Source organism: Lissotriton helveticus, chromosome 12 (genome assembly GCF_964261635.1).
Source record: "Lissotriton helveticus chromosome 12, aLisHel1.1, whole genome shotgun sequence".
Classification (NCBI taxonomy): Eukaryota; Metazoa; Chordata; class Amphibia; order Caudata; family Salamandridae; genus Lissotriton; species Lissotriton helveticus.
In genome coordinates, this window is record NC_136073.1 from 751,311,165 (window position 1) to 751,328,332 (window position 17,168).

A 17,168-nucleotide genomic window follows, 5' to 3' on the forward strand; every position below is an offset into this window, starting at 1 on the left:
TTACAGACTTTTCCTCCTACTCAGTAGCTTCTATTTTGACCAATTTCCGGCAGGAAAATGACTCTACACACACCTATTTTAGTTACAATATGAATAATTTACATACAATTATCATTTACAGTGAAAATATTAAACCTTAAAAAACTGACCATTTCTGACCATCTGGAGAAAGTTCGACAGGTCCGGGGTCATCGATTTTCATCAGAAAATGGATTTTTTGGACTGTAGAAAAAATTATTCAAAATGTCAATTGGATTGTGCCTCATGTTGAATAACCACTTTTTAAAGCCTCACAGTGACCAAAATTACCATTTTTACAGACTTTTCCTCCTACTCAGTAGCTTCTATTTCGACCAATTTCCGGCAGGAAAAAGACTCTAAACACACTTATTTTAGTTACAATAGTGATAATTTACATTCAATTATCATTTACAGTGAAAATATTAAACCTTAAAAAACTGACCATTTCTGACCATCTGGAGAAAGTTCGACAGGTCCGGGGTCATTGATTTTCATCAGAAAATTGATTCTTTGGACTGTAGAAAAAATTATTCAAAATGTCAATTGGATTGTGCCTCATGTTGAATTATCACCTATCGAAGACTCACGGTGACCAAAATTGCCATTTTTACAGACTGCTCCTCCTACTTAGAAGCTTCCTTTTCAGTTAAATTCGGGCAGGAAAATGACTCTAAACATACTTATTTTAGTTCCAAAAGTGATAATTCACATGCAATTATCATTTACAGTGAAAATATTAAAAATTCAAAAATTACCATTTCTGACCAGCTGGAGAAAGTTCAACAGGTCCGCGGTCATCGATTTTCATCAGAAAATTGATTGTTTGGACTGTAGAAAAAATTATTCAAAATGTCAATTGGATTGCGCCTCATGTTGAATTACCACCTTTCGTAGCCTCAGAGTGAGCAAAATTGCCATTTTTACAGACTTTTCTTCATACCTAGAATTTTCTCTTTCAGGTATATTCAGGAAGGAAAATGTCTCCAAATACACTTATTTTTGTTCCAAAAGTGATAATTCACATGCAATAGTTATTTACAGTCAAAAGATTACACATTAAAATATCACCGTTTCTGACCATCTGGAGAAAGTTCGACAGGTCCGGGGTCAACGATTTTCACCAGAAAATTGATTTTTTGGACTGTAGATAAAATAATTCAAAATGTCAATTAGATTGTGCGTTGTATTGACTAGCCACTTTTTAAAGGCTCACAGTGACCAAAATTGCCATTTTTACAGACTTTTCCTCCTACTCAGAAGATTCTATTTCGACCAACTTCAGGCAGGAAAATGACTCTAAACACACTTATTTGTGATAATTCACATGCATTGCTCATCTACAGTCAAAATATTAAACATTAAAATATTACCATTTCTGAAAACCTGGAGAAAAATCGACAGGTTCGGGGTCATCTTTTTTCATCAGAAAATTAATTCCTTGGAGTGTTGAAAAAATGATTCAAAATGTCAATTGGTTTGTGCCTCATTTTGAATAGCCACTTTTTAAATCCTCACAGTGACCAAAATTTTCATTTTTACAGACTTTGCCTTCTACTCAGAAGCTTCTCTTTTGGCCAATTTCGAGCAGGAAAAAGACTCTAAACATACTTATTTTTTCTCCAAATGTGATAATTCACATGCAATATTTATTTACATTCAGTAGATTGAACATTAAAAAATGGCCATTTCTAAACCTCTGGAGAAAGTTCGACAGGCCCGGTGTCATCGGTTTTCATCAGAAAATTGATTTTTTTGACTGTAGAAAAAATGATTCAAGATGTCAATTGTATTGTGGCTCATGTTGAATAACCACTTTTAAATGCCTCACAGTGACCAAAATTGAATTTTTTTTCAGACTTTTCCTTGTAAAAAGAAGCTTCTATTTCAAACAATTTCGGGCAGGAAAATGACACTAAACACCCATTTTAGTTCCAAAAGCGATAAATCACATGCAATAGTCATTTACAGTCAAAATATTAAACATTAATAAATGACAATTTCTGACCATCTGGAGAAAGTGCGACAAGTCCGGGGTCAACGTTTTTCATCAGAAAATTGATTTTTTGACTATATAAAATGATACAAAATGTCAAATTGATTGTGGCTCATGTTGAATAACCACTTTGTAATGCCTCACAGTGACCAAAATTGCCATTTTTACAGACTTTTCCTTCAACTCAGAAGCGTCCATTTCGACCAATTTCCGGCAGGAATATGACTCTAAACACACTTATTTTTGTTGCAAAAGTGATAATTCACATGCAATAGTTATTTACAGTCAAAAGCTTAAACATAAAAAAATTACCATTTCTGACCATCTGGAGAAAGTTCTGCAGGTCCGGGATCATCGTTTTTCATCAGACAATCGATTTTTTGGACTGTAGAAAAAATAATTCAAAATGTCAATTGGATTGTGCGTTGTATTGAATAACCACTTTTTAAAGGCGCACAGTGACCAAAATTGCCATTTTTACAGACTTTTCCTCCTACTCAGAAGATTCTATTTCGACCAATTTCAGGCAGGAAAATGACTCTAAACACACTTATTTGTGATAATTCACATGCATTGCTCATCTACAGTCAAAATATTAAACATTAAAATATTACCATTTCTGAAAACATGGAGAAAAATCGACAGGTCCGGGGTCATCTTTTTTCATCAGAAAATTAATTCTTTGGACTGTTGAAAAAATGATTCAAAATTTCAATTGGTTTGTGCCTCATTTTGAATAGCCACTTTTTAAATCCTCACAGTGACCAAAATTTTCATTTTTACAGACTTTGCCTTCTACTCAGAAGCTTCTCTTTTGGCCAATTTCGGGCAGGACAAAGACGCTAAACACACTTATTTTTGCTCCAAATGTGATAATTCACATGCAATATTTATTTACATTCAGTAGATTGAACATTAAAAAATGGCCATTTCTAAACATCTGGAGAAAGTTCGACAGGCCGGGTGTCATCGCTTTTCATCAGAAAATTGATTTTCTGGACTGTGGAAAAAATGAATTAAAATGTCAATTGTATTGTGGCTCATGTTGAATAACCACTTTTTAATGCCTCACAGTGACCAAAATTGAAATTTTTTCAGACTTTTCCTTCTAAAAAGAAGCTTCTATTTCGAACAATTTCGGGCAGGAAAATGACACTAAACACACATTTTAGTTCCAAATGCGATAAATCACATGCAATAGTCATTTACAGTCAAAATATTAAACATTAAAAAATAACAATTTCTGACCATCTGGAGAAAGTGCGACAAGTCCGGGGTCAACGTTTTTCATCAGAAAATTGACTTTTTTACTATATAAAATGATACAAAATGTCAATTGGATTGTGGCTCATGTTGAATAACCTCTTTGTAATGCCTCACAGTGACCAAAATTGCCATTTTTACAGACTTTTCCTTCTACTCAGAAGCTTCCATTTCGACCAATTTCCGGCAGGAATATGACTCTAAACACACTTATTTTTGTTCCAAAAGTGATAATTCACATGCAATAGTTATTTACAGTCAGAAGCTTAAACATTAAAAAGTTACCATTTCTGAATATCTGGAGAAAGTTCTGCAGGTCCGGGATCATCGTTTTTCATCAGACAATTGATTTTTTGGACTGTAGAAAAAACAATTCAAAATGTCAATTGGATTGTGCGTTGTATTGAATAACCTCTTTTTAAAGGCTCACAGTGACCAAAATTGCCATTTTTACAGACTTTTCCTCCTACTCAGAAGATTCTATTTCGACCAATTTCAGGCAGGAAAATGACTCTAAACACACTTATTTTAGTTCCAAAAGTGATAATTCACATGCATTGCTCATCTACAGTCAAAGTGTTAAGCCTTAAAAAATAACCATTTCTGACCATCTGGAGAAAAATCGACAAATTCGAGGGTCATCATTTTTAATCAGAAAATTGATTTTATGGACTGTGGAAAAAATTATTCAAAATGTCAATAGGATATTGCCTCATGTTGAATAACCACTTTTTGTAGCCTCACAGCGACCAAAACTGCTAATTTTACAGACTTTTCCTCCTACTCAGAACCTTCTATCTCGACCAACTTCAGGCAGGAAAATGATCCTAACGAAATTTATTTTAGTTCCAAAAGTGATAATTCACATGCAATAGTTATTTATAGTCAAAAGATTACACATTAAAAAATGACTATTTCTGACCATCTGGATAAAGTTCGACAGGTCCAGTGTCATAATTTTTCATTAGAAAATAGATTTTTTTGGACTGTAGAAAAAATGATTCAAAATGTCAATTGGATTGTGCCTCGTGTTGAATAACCACTTTTTAAAGCCTCACAGTGACCAAAATTACAATTTTTACAGACGTTTCCTCCTACTCAGTAGCTTCTGTTTCGACCAATTTCGGGCAGGAAAATGACTCTAAACACACTTATTTTAGTTACAATAGTGATAATTTGCATACAATTATCATTTACAGTGAAAATATTAAACCTTAAAAAACTGACCAGTTCTGACCATCTGGAGAAAGTTTGACAGGTCCGGGGTCATGGATTTTCATCAGAAAATGGATTCTTTGGACTGTAGAAAAAATTACTTAGAAACAAATAGTGGAGAAGGGCCCAAGGGGAATGTAGTTTATAGACCTCAGGGTATCTTGTCCCCCAACTGAACAATGAAACACACGGAAGATACCGAAGGTCTGGTCGACCAATTAAACATCTATGGTAAATAGCAAATATTTTCACTGCTATTTTCACTCTGCTTTTAACTATACCATCTTGATGGGCACATATAATAAAGTTTTCTTATTGACATGAAGATAGGTATTTTTAATCACGTTGAATACTATTTTCTTCTCTTACACTTTTTCTAAGCACTGCAACTAAGCCTTATCAGCCTTCACACTCTGTCATCTGCTTTGGTTGAGGGTTCAACCATTGGGTCCTAATCTAGCCTCAAGTTATATCTGAGGAAGGGCATATTGGACACCAATTTTTCAAACAAAAAATCCCAGGTGACGAAGTTCCACTATTGAGTGGGCTGATGGGTATTTTTCTATGGGTTCATATTCTTTTTCTGGACTGAGTTCTTACTTTGAACTATATTTCTATATTCACTTCTTCTCTGTGTGTCTCCTGTAGAATAAGAATCTTTTGGTTCCAGTTACCTGTGTAGAACACTTAATAGGCTCTGCATTGAGTTTGGATTAACGACAGACCTTCGGTATCTTCCGTGTGTTTCACTGTAGAAAAAATTATTCAAAATGTCAATTGGATTGTGCCTCATGTTGAATTACCACCTATCGAAGACTCACTGTGACCAAAATTGCCATTTTTACAGACTGATCCTCCTACTTAGAAGCTTCCTTTTCAGTTAAATTCGGGGAGGAAAATGACTCTAAACACTCTTATTTTAGTTCCAAAAGTGATAATTCACATGCAATTATCATTTACAGTGAAAATATAAAAAAATTTAAAATTACCATTTCTGACCAGCTGGAGAAAGTTCGACAGGTCCGCGGTCATCGATTTCATCAGAAAATTGATTGTTTGGACTGTAGAAAAAATTATTCAAAATGTCAGGGGACCCTGTTTTATAAGCCCTGGGACATTGCTTCTGAGGAGTAACTGTGTATTCAAAGCCTACCGCTCGCGGAACCCGCTTCGCGGGTCCCGCTTCGTGAGGGAGCCGTTCTGTCATCATCGTGGTTGGCCTGCCTTTAACATCATCGTTTTCAATCTAAGGAAGCGTTTGTGGACGATCGAGTGTGTGGGGCTGCGAGCGAGTGCGGGCGCAGGACTTCAAGTCCCAGGAGCGCCCGCCAGACCCAATCTGCAGCACCTGGGCCACTCTCCCTGCAAGCTCCTCCCCACCAGGGCAGTTCAAATTCCCTCATTTCTGGCTGTTTGTTGGGACCCTGTTTTATAAGCGCGCACGCTGGGACATTGCTTCTGAGGAGTAACTGTGTATTCAAAGCCTACCGCTCGCGGAACCCGCTTTGCGGGTCCCGCTTCGTGAGGGAGCCGTTCTGTCATCATCGTGGTTGGCCTGCCTTTAACATCATCTTTTTCCATCTAAGGAAGCGTTTGTGGACGATCGAGTGTGTGGGGCTGCGAGCGAGTGCGGGCGCAGGACTTCAAGTCCCAGGAGCGCCCGCCAGACCCAATCTGCAGCACCTGGGCCGCTCTCCCTGCATGCTCCTCCCCACCAGGGCAGTTCAAATTCCCTCATCTCTGGCTGTTTGATGGGACCCTGTTTTATAAGCGCGCACGCTGGGACATTGCTTCTGAGGAGTAACTGTGTATTCAAAGCCTACCGCTCGCGGAACCCGCTTCGTGGGTCCCGCTTCGTGAGGGAGCCGTTCTGTCATCATCGTGGTTGGTCTGCCTTTAACATCATCGTTTCCCATCTAAGGAAGCGTTTGTGGACGATCGAGTGTGTGGGGCTGCGAGCAAGTGCGGGCGCAGGACTTCAAGTCCCAGGAGCGCCCGCCAGACCCAATCTGCAGCACCTGGGCCGCTCTCCCTGCATGCTCCTCCCCACCAGGGCAGTTCAAATTCCCTCATCTCTGGCTGTTTGTTGGGACCCTATTTTATAAGCGCACACGCTGGGACATTGCTTCTGAGGAGTAACTGTGTATTCAATGCCTACCGCTCGCGGAACCCGCTTCGCGGGTCCCGCTTCCTGAGGGAGCCGTTCTGTCATCATCGTGTTTGGCCTGCCTTTAACATCATCGTTTTCCATCTAAGGAAGCGTTTGTGGACGATCGAGTGTGTGGGGATGCGAGCCAGTGCGGGCGCAGGACTTCAAGTCCCAGGAGCGCCCGCCAGACCCAATCTGCAGCACCTGGGCCGCTCTCCCTGCATGCTCCTCCCCTTTCATATTGGACACCATAAAACCACTCACGGAGGCCCGCGGCGCGTGAGCGTCCCGGGAGAAGCCCGGGACAAGGCGGGCCCTCTGTGGCCCATAGAGGCCCGAAGAGACTGGACTGGGCATACCCCCTTGATTAATTGTATCCTACCTGTGTAAGTCGTGATTAAGTTTACCCTGCTTGTTCTGCCATATCTGGCTGTTTGTTATAAATGTCATCTCGACCCTTAAGTACAGGTACAGCCATGCTGGATAAGGCAGGGGGTACGTCTAATGGTACTCTGGACAAATATTCAGTGGGGGACGTCCCGAGGGAGATTACTTTAGCAGAACGACGAGCAGAACGCCGTCGTTCTGTAGAAAGTAAGAAGATTAGGTTGGTATCACGGTCACCTGCTTCTGTTGCCCCTATTGATCGAGGGAGTCCAAATGGCAATGAAAGCCTATTACAAACGGATAATTTGCCTTTGGTATTTAGAGATAGTCCATCTACTCCTAGCACTTCCCCTAAACCAGATCTAATTGGCCCTTCGCCCATTACCTGCAACAGTACGCCCAAAACAACTAAGGCACTGATTACTCCTGCACCCCCGCCCCGCATGGACATACGGAATAAGGCAAAAGGGATTATTCCGCCATCCAGAAATTATGGTCCACCCCCGACTAAAAAAAGGCGGAAAAGGGGGGAATTCATACAACAAAAACTAAGCCACTCAGACTTTGGCAAAAAGGCAAAGACCATTACTGGGCATGATAAGGCCGTAATAGCTGCATCAGAGACTACAAACTTAATGTTCCCACCGTTAGCTACTTTGCATTCAAAGGGGGAAGCCTGTACCGCTATCTGCCCTGATGCCATTATGTCCCAAGCAGCCCAAAACCCAGTTACACTGGAAAGTATCGAAAACTTAATAAAGAGCTACTCTTTAGTAATTCTAGAGAGATTGAACAAGGTCGAAGAACGACTTGGGAATTTGGAAAAGGAATTGGGGAAGAAGGATGTTCCTACCTTCTTAGCTCCAAATATGGTTATACAGCCTAATACATTGCCTGCACAACCCACTACATCTGCCCCTAGTCCTGCTATAAATAAGATCCCAACTACAATGAATCCAATTGATAACAAAGGTGAAAGACAACCATCGACCCTGCCAAAACCACAATCTGCCCAGACCTTGGCTACTACAGTTTGTAAACCATCAAATGGGATAGGAGAAACACTACTGAAAAGACCATCAAGGGAAGCAGAAGGCACTAGGCACAAGCAGGGAAGACCAAATAGGGCCCCACTTCCAGAATTACCACCGGAAGCAGTACCCTTTGTTGTAGTCCTTACAGGGGTGCCCGTGCTAGAAGAAAACAAGCGGGAAGGCTACGTTCAATTGAAAAATAAGATCATTCATTGGCTCAGGCTAAATAGGCCAATTTCAAGTAGTATTAACGGCGACATTATACATGTTCGCCGAACTCAGTGGTTGGGTGGTAGACACAAGGACATTGAGGGTGATGTGGTGGTAGTGAACTTCAGGGACCCCAATGCTGTTCATTTTATACTAAACTGGCCCGCAGGCAATACTAATAATTGTATTATTCCCCGACCATTAACATACTTCTATCCCAGATCAGTGGTTTTTTCATCTCAGTACCATCCTCCTCAACCCATGCAAACACAAGCCCGTTCTTCAACCGTACATGGTGTTAGGATGAATCCATATGCACCATATCCTTCGTTGGCTTCAGATCCCTATGGTTGGAACCTTGTACCAATTAGGTCCACTCTTTCTACCAATAGGAGAATGGACCACTTAAATCCATTTACGCCCCTAGAGACCACCAATAGGTACGATATTTTTAATGGCCTAGACGATTGTGATTGACGCCCTGTGAGCAAAGGGAATGATGGAAGTGGAATCAGCCCCATTAGAACGGATGGTAAAGTTGCTGGTGTAGAAGGGATGTGGAGTTTCGGGGTAAATTGTTCAACAACTACAATACTCCCAACCAACCCGGCAGTAATTGTGGATACACCAGTTTCGAGATCGATCGACAATATCCAGCGACCCGTGCGGCGCGACGACGATCTCCAAGCTTTCACAAGTATATATGGGGATGGCCGTTTTCACCAGACCTTAGCCACAGTAGTATCTTTAAGGGAGTTTGATGAGTTAGGATCCTTGGGATATCACCAAGATACAGTAACCGGGGCTGTCCCGGGGTGTACAAATGTATCGAATAGACCAATAATAATTACAGTATCGAGGGATGAAAACGCTAGGGTGGAGGACGGAAGAGGACTTGATGTACTGGGAGCTGCAGAAGAAGAATTGTTCAGACGTTCCCCAATGATCGAGGACATTGGTGGTGCAATCCGCGACCTTGGTCGATGTGATAGAGCCTCTAAAGTTGGTCTCCTGGAACATAGCTGGTGTCTGAAAACATCTAAGGGACCCAGAATGGGCAGGATTCGTTGACACTCATGACTTCTGTTTGTTACAGGAGACATGGGCGGTGGTAACACCACATAGAATAGGGTATAAATTGTTTCGAATAGGCGCCACCCCATCTAGGAGTGGAAGGCCTTCGGGGGGCCTATTAATTTGGGTGAAAGTCAATTTGAGGGTACAAATTGAGGTGGTAGACGTAAATTCACCCGATATACTAGTGCTTAAGATCATCACACGTGAAGGGAAAAAACTACACTTAATAAATGTCTACAACAGACCAATACCTCTATCAAAAGTTTCACCTACATTAGCCAAATTAGATTCCTTTTTAAGTGGGTTGGATAGTAAAGACGATCACGTTATTTTGGCAGGAGATCTAAACTGTAATTACGAACCAGTCCTGGGGCTCAGTGATATTTTTGAAGATGAGGATCATGCGAATAAAATCCCTGCACTAGAGAACGCCAAACCGACTAAATGTTCGACTTTGGCAGTTCAAATAACAAACATATGTGCGGAGTATTCTCTCAGGGCCTGTAATGGACGGTTACCGTCTGATATCCTGAAAAAACCAACTTTCACTAGAAATAATTACAGGAGCAATTTAGACTTTGTAATTGTTTCTATCCCTATTTGGCACTGTATCCAGGACTTTGAGGTAAAGGATAGATCAAAAAGTGATCATTTTCCCCTGAGTCTATTAATTGAAGCTTCGTTGTTTCAGGGCGTTGTGGGCACATCGCTAGCAGATAATTGCGTTAATACGGAGACACATGTTAGTAATCACAGACGAGTCCTCAAATGGCCATTTATATTGGACCATGGCGAGATCCTGGCGGATATATACACACTCTTTGCAGGGTCTTTTGTCTCATTTATAGGTCCCAAAGCAATAGAGGGAAATCCTATTTATTTTATGTCATTGCACAAAAAAATTTTTAACGATTTAAAAATGCTAGTAACCAAAATGCCCAAAAAAAACCAACAAAAAACACAGAATCTGTCCCACAGCAAACCATGGTATGATGGAATCTGTAGGGAATCTAAAAGGGCTCTTATATTAGCTATAAAATCTAATATTTTACCTGATATAAAAACCGCAAGGAATAACTATAAGCAAGTACAAAAGGCCTCCAAAAAAGCTTGGGAGGAAGAATTATGGGCCGACATGTTGTTGGCTGTCAAAACAAATGACAATGTAGGTTTCTGGAGGCTAGTACCCAATGGGAACCATGTAGGGAGAGTGGCTAAAGACGTCCATTTGGACGAGTTAACATGGGTCAACCATTTCACCAACCTCTACAAAAAGTATGAGGATATTGGAGCCGATGTGGATGCTCCATGTCTTGAATACCCCACAGATTGCATGGGCTTTACAATAGCCGAAACAGAGTCGGCAATCAATCTAGTAAAGACTGGCAAAGCCCCAGGCTTGGATAAGATACCCGGCGATCTATACAAACATGATCTAACAGTCTGGGCACCTTATATAAACTACTTGTGCAATATGTTATCCCTTTGCTTAGATTTCCCTGAAAGCTGGCGGGGGGCAGAAATTGTTTTAATTTACAGAAAAGGGGATCGGATGGACCCCTCTAATTACCGGCCAATCAGCTTGATGGACATCCTCCAGAAAATGTATTCACGACACATACTAACTCGTGTCAGTGACTGGATGGATGAGAACTCAATTTTAACGAAATTCCAAGCTGGGTTCCGTAGTAAAGTAAGCACAATTGACCAGATTTTCAGATTCTGCTGCCTCTATTGGAAATATGTACACATTAAAAAGGGTCACCTATACGTTGCTTTCGTTAACTTGAGAGCAGCGTTCAATTTAGTGCCGCGCAATCTTCTATGGAAAACACTGAATGCTGTAGGACTGCCAAACAGCCTATTGGTCCAGATAAAAGAACTGCACGAAAAGAATTTTGCGAAAATTCGATGGGGCCCAAACGGGGAATTAACCCAAAAAATCCCTATCGAGCGTGGAGTTCGCCAAGGCTGTGTTTTGGCCCCTACACTATTTTCACTCTTCGTAAATGACATCCCCAAACATCTAGAAGGATGTATAAATGATTCACCAAAACTGAATGGTGAAAGGGTGACATCATTGTTGTTTGCTGACGACACTATTCTTATTTCCCAAACAAAAAAAGGTCTCCCAGCACTACTCAATTCTTTTAGTAAATATTGTAGTAAGAAAGGTCTGGAGATAAATGGGAATAAGACCAAATGTATGTCCCTTAATCCACAAAAAACAGCCAAAGGATGTTTAACTTTGGATGGAGCTAAACTAGAATCGGTTTCGCATTTTTCATACTTGGGGGTTACCTTAGATTCCAATCTCTCTTGGAGAGCCCAAAGGGAAAAAAGTAAGCTAGCATTTATTCAGAATGTAAAGCCAATCCTTAGAAAACAAAGTTTGAGCACTAGTAAAGCGGTGTCCCCGGTAGTTGAGCTATTTAAATTCAAGGTCCAACCGACAGCGCTGTATGGCGCAGAAATCTGGGGGCCAGGGTCAAAAGATTCCTTTCGCGTTCTGGACAACAATTTTATGAGGAGTTTGGTGAGGGTCCCAAGAGGTACTCCCCTAGTTCCTCTTGAATTGGATCTTAACGTCAAAAGAACTGACCATTATACCATAATCCGCCCTCTGATGCTTTGGGTTAGACTGTGGAGAGTGCCCGAACTGCAGGATTATAGGGATGGCCCAAAGAAAATTGTGGAGTATGGCAATTCATTAACTATCCCATGGCTAAAGCATGTCAAAACTTGGCTTACTGAAATAGGTTTAATTCATTTCTTGGAAAATCCGGAACTTTTACCACCCAACGCAAAATTAATATTAAAAAGGGCATTTTGGAGTTGCATGGTTAACAAGGTAACAAACGTTTCGGCTGCTGGAGCTCTGGTAACAAATTTTCTCAGCTTCAAGGATGAGCCGTTATTCGAGATTTTTCTCGATGAGATAGAGCCTCCCCTAGCCAAAACCCTTTTTCTAAAACTTAGGTATGGCAATCTGTTGACTAGAACAACTTTAGCACGATGGTCAAGGAGGACAAATGATTCACCCTTGGAGGCTGATGAATTATGTGCCATGTGTGACTGCAACCAGATTGAATCCGAGGCTCACATGTTTTTCTTTTGCCCCGCTTATGCATTACCCAGAAAAAGATGGATTAAACCACTATGCTTACTGTTAGGTTTGAGCTCATGTGACCAGGCTCTAAGAATACTCAAAACTAATACAAACCAAGTAATAATATTTAGTGTTAGCCGATTCTTACATTCAATCTTTTTCTTAAGGAAAAAAAAGGGACAACAGCTATAAATGAATGATGTATATTCCCAAAATCAGAATTAGCAGATGACCCTTTACAAAGGGAGGTTATTTGGTATATCCCAAAGGATGTGCTTAGTTTAGTCAAGATATGTATATTTATAGATGTTTAAAAATGTTTTTATTAATGTAATGTTTTGTGCTTGACTCTTTTATGGCATTTTTGCCGAAATAAAGAAATTTGAATTTGCAATTGGATTGTGCCTCATGTTGAATTACCACCATTTGTAGCCTCACTGTGACCAAAATTGCCATTTTTACAGACTTTTCTTCATACCTAGAAGCTTCTCTTTCAGTTATATTCAGGAAGGAAAATGTCTCTAAACACACTTATTTGTGTTCCAAAAGTGATAATTCACATGCAATAGTTATTTACAGTCAAAAGATTACACATTAAAATATCACCGTTTCTGACCATCTGGAGAAAGTTCGACAGGTCCGGGGTCAACGATTTTCACCAGAAAATTGATTTTTTGGACTGTAGATAAAATAATTCAAAATGTCAATTGGATTGTGCGTTGTATTGAATAACCACTTTTTAAAGGCTCACAGTGACCAAAATTGCCATTTTTACAGACTTTTTCTCCTACTGAGAAGATTCTATTTCGACCAATTTCGGGTCGGAAAATGACTCTACAAACACTTATTTGTGATAATTCACATTCATTGCTCATCTACAGTCAAAATATTAAACATTAAAATATTACCATTTCTGAAAACCTGGAGAAAAATCGACAGGTCCGGGGTCATCTTTTTTCATCAGAAAATGAATTCTTTGGACTGTTGAAAAAATGATTCAAAATGTCAATTGGTTTGTGCCTCATTTTGAATAACCACTTTTTAATGCCTCACAGTGACCAAAATTGCCATTTTTACAGACTTTTCTTCATACCTAGAAGCTTCTCTTTCAGTTATATTCAGGAAGGAAAATGTCTCTAAACACACTTATTTGTGTTCCAAAAGTGATAATTCACATGCAATAGTTATTTACAGTCAAAAGCTTAAACATTAAAAAATTACCATTTCTGACCATCTGGAGAAAGTTCTACAGGTCCGGGATCATCGTTTTTCATCAGACAATTGATTTTTTGGACTGTAGAAAAAATAATTCAAAATGTCAATTGGATTGTGCGTTGTATTGAATAACCACTTTTTAAAGGCTCACAGTGACCAAAATTGGCATTTTTACAGACTTTTCCTCCTACTCAGAAGATTCTATTTCAACCAATTTCAGGCAGGAAAATGACTCTAAACACACTTATTTTAGTTCCAAAAGTGATAATTCACATGCATTGCTCATCTACAGTCAAAGTGTTAAGCATTAAAAAAATACCCATTTCTGACCATCTGGAGAAAGTTCGACAGGCCCCGTGTCATCGCTTTTCATCAGAAAATTTCTTTTCTGGACTGTGGAAAAAATTATTCAAAATGTCAATAGGATATTGCCTCATATTGAATAACCACTTTTGTAGCCTCACAGCAACCAAAATTGCTAATTTTACAGACTTTTCCTCCTATTTAAAACCTTCTATCTCGACCAACTTCAGGCAGGAAAATGATCCTAACGAAATTTATTTTAGTTCCAAAAGTGATAATTTACATGCAATAGTTATTTATAGTCAAAAGATTACACATTAAAAAATGACCATTTCTGACCATCTGGAGAAAGTTCGACAGGTCCAGTGTCATAATTTTTCATCAGAAAATAGATTTTTTGGACTGTAGAAAAAATTATTCAAAATGTCAATTGGATTGTGCCTCATGTTGAATAACCACTTTTTAAAGCCTCACAGTGACCAAAATGACCATTTTTACAGACTTTTCCTCCTACTCAGTAGCTTCTGTTTCGACCAATTTCGGGCAGGAAAAATACTCTAAACACACTTATTTTAGTTACAATAGTGATAATTTACATACAATTATCATTTACAGTGAAAATATTAAACCTTAAAAAACTGACCATTTCTGACCATCTGGAGAAACTTCGACAGGTCCGGGGTCATCGATTTTCATCAGAAAATTGATTCTTTGGACTGTAGAAAAAAATATTCAAAATGTCAATTGGATTGTGCCTCATGTTGAATTGCCACCTATCGAAGACGCACTGTGACCAAAATTGCCATTTTTACAGACTGCTCCTCCTACTTAGAAGCTTCCTTTTAAGTTAAATTTGGGCAGGAAAATGACTCTAAACACACTTATTTTAGTTCCAAAAGTGATAATTCACATGCATTTATCATTTACAGTGAAAATATAAAAAATTAAAAAATTACCATTTCTGACCAGCTGGGGAAAGTTCGACAGGTCCGCGGTCATCGATTTTCATCAGAAACTTGATTGTTTGGACTGTAGAAAAAATTATTCAAAATGTCAATTGGATTGTGCCTCATGTTGAATTACGACCTTTCGTAGCCTCACTGTGACCAGAATTGCCATTTTTACAGACTTTTCTTCATACCTAGAAGCTTCTCTTTCAGTTATATTCAGGAAGGAAAATGTCTCTAGACACACTTATTTTTTTCCAAAAGTGATAATTCACATGCAATAGTTATTTACAGTCAAAAGATTACACATTAAAATATCACCATTTCTGACCATCTGGAGAAAGTTCGACAGGTCCGGGGTCAACGATTTTCACCAGAAAATTGATTTTTTGGACTGTAGACAAAATAATTCAAAATGTCAATTAGATTGTGCGTTGTATTGACTAACCACTTTTTAAAGGCTCACAGTGACCAAAATTGCCATTTTTACAGACTTGTCCTCCTACTCAGAAGATTCTATTTCAACCAATTTCAGGCAGGAAAATGACTCTAAACACACTTATTTGTGATAATTCACATGCATTGCTCATCTACAGTCAAAATATTAAACATTAAAATATTACCATTTCTGAAAACATGGAGAAAAATCGACAGGTCCGGAGTCATCTTTTTTCATCAGAAAATTAATTCTTTGGACTGTTGAAAAAATGATTCAAAATGTCAATTGGTTTGTGCCTCATTTTGAATAGCCACTTTTTAAATCCTCACAGTGACCAACATTTTAATTTTTACAGACTTTGCCTTCTACTCAGAAGCTTCTCTTTTGGCCAATTTCGGGCAGGACAAAGACTCTAAACACACTTATTTTTGCTCCAAATGTGATAATTCACATGCAATATTTATTTACTTTCAGTAGATTGAACATTAAAAAATGGCCATTTCTAAACATCTGGAGAAAGTTCGACAGGCCCGGTGTCATCGCTTTTCATCAGAAAATTGATTTTCTGGACTGTGGAAAAAATGATTTAAAATGTCAATTGTATTGTGGCTCATGTTGAATAACCACTTTTTAATGCCTCACAGTGACCAAAATTGAAATTTTTTCAGACTTTTCCTTCTAAAAAGAAGCTTCTATTTCGAACAATTTCGGGCAGGAAAATGACACTAAACACACATTTTAGTTCCAAATGCGATAAATCACATGCAATAGTCATTTACAGTCAAAATATTAAACATAAAAAAATGACAATTTCTGACCATCTGGAGAAAGTGCGACAAGTCCGGGGTCAACGTTTTTCATCAGAAAATTTATTTTTTGACTTGTAAAATGATACAAAATGTCAATTGGATTGTGGCTCATGTTGAATAACCTCTTTGTAATGCCTCACAGTGACCAAAATTGCCATTTTTACAGACTTTTCCTTCTACTCAGAAGCTTCCATTTCGACCAATTTCCGGCAGGAATATGACTCTAAACACACTTATTTTTGTTCCAAAAGTGATAATTCACATGCAATAGTTATTTACAGTCAAAAGCTACCATTAAACATTACAAAGTTACCATTTCTGACCATCTGGAGAAAGTTCCAGCAGGTCCGGGATCATCGTTTTTCATCAGACAATTTATTTTTTGGACTGTAGAAAAAATAATTCAAAATGTCAATTGGATTGTGCGTTGTATTGAATAACCACTTTTTAAAGGCTCACAATGACCAAAATTGACATTTTTACAGACTTTTCCTCCTACTCAGAAGATTCTATTTCGACCAATTTCAGGCAGGAAAATTACTCTAAACACACTTATTTTAGTTCCAAAAGTGATAATTTTCATACAATTATCATTTACAGTGAAAATATTAAACCTTAAAAAATGACCATTGCTACCCATCTGGAGAAAGTTCGACAGGTTCGGTGTCATCGATTTTCATCAGAGAATTGATTTTTGGGACTGTAGAAAAAATTATTCAAAATGTCAATTAAATTGTGCCTCATGTTGAATAACCACTTTTTAATGCCTCACTGTGACAAAAATTGTCATTTTTAGCGACTTTTCCTTCTACGCAGAAGCTTCTTTTTCGACCAATTTCGGGCAGGACAAGGACTTTAAACACACTTATTTTTGTTCCAAAAGTGATAATTCACATGCAATAGGTATTTACAGTCAAAAGATTACACATTAAAAAATTACAATTTCTGACCATCTGGAGAAAGTTCAACAGGTCCAGTGTAATCGTTTTTCATCAGA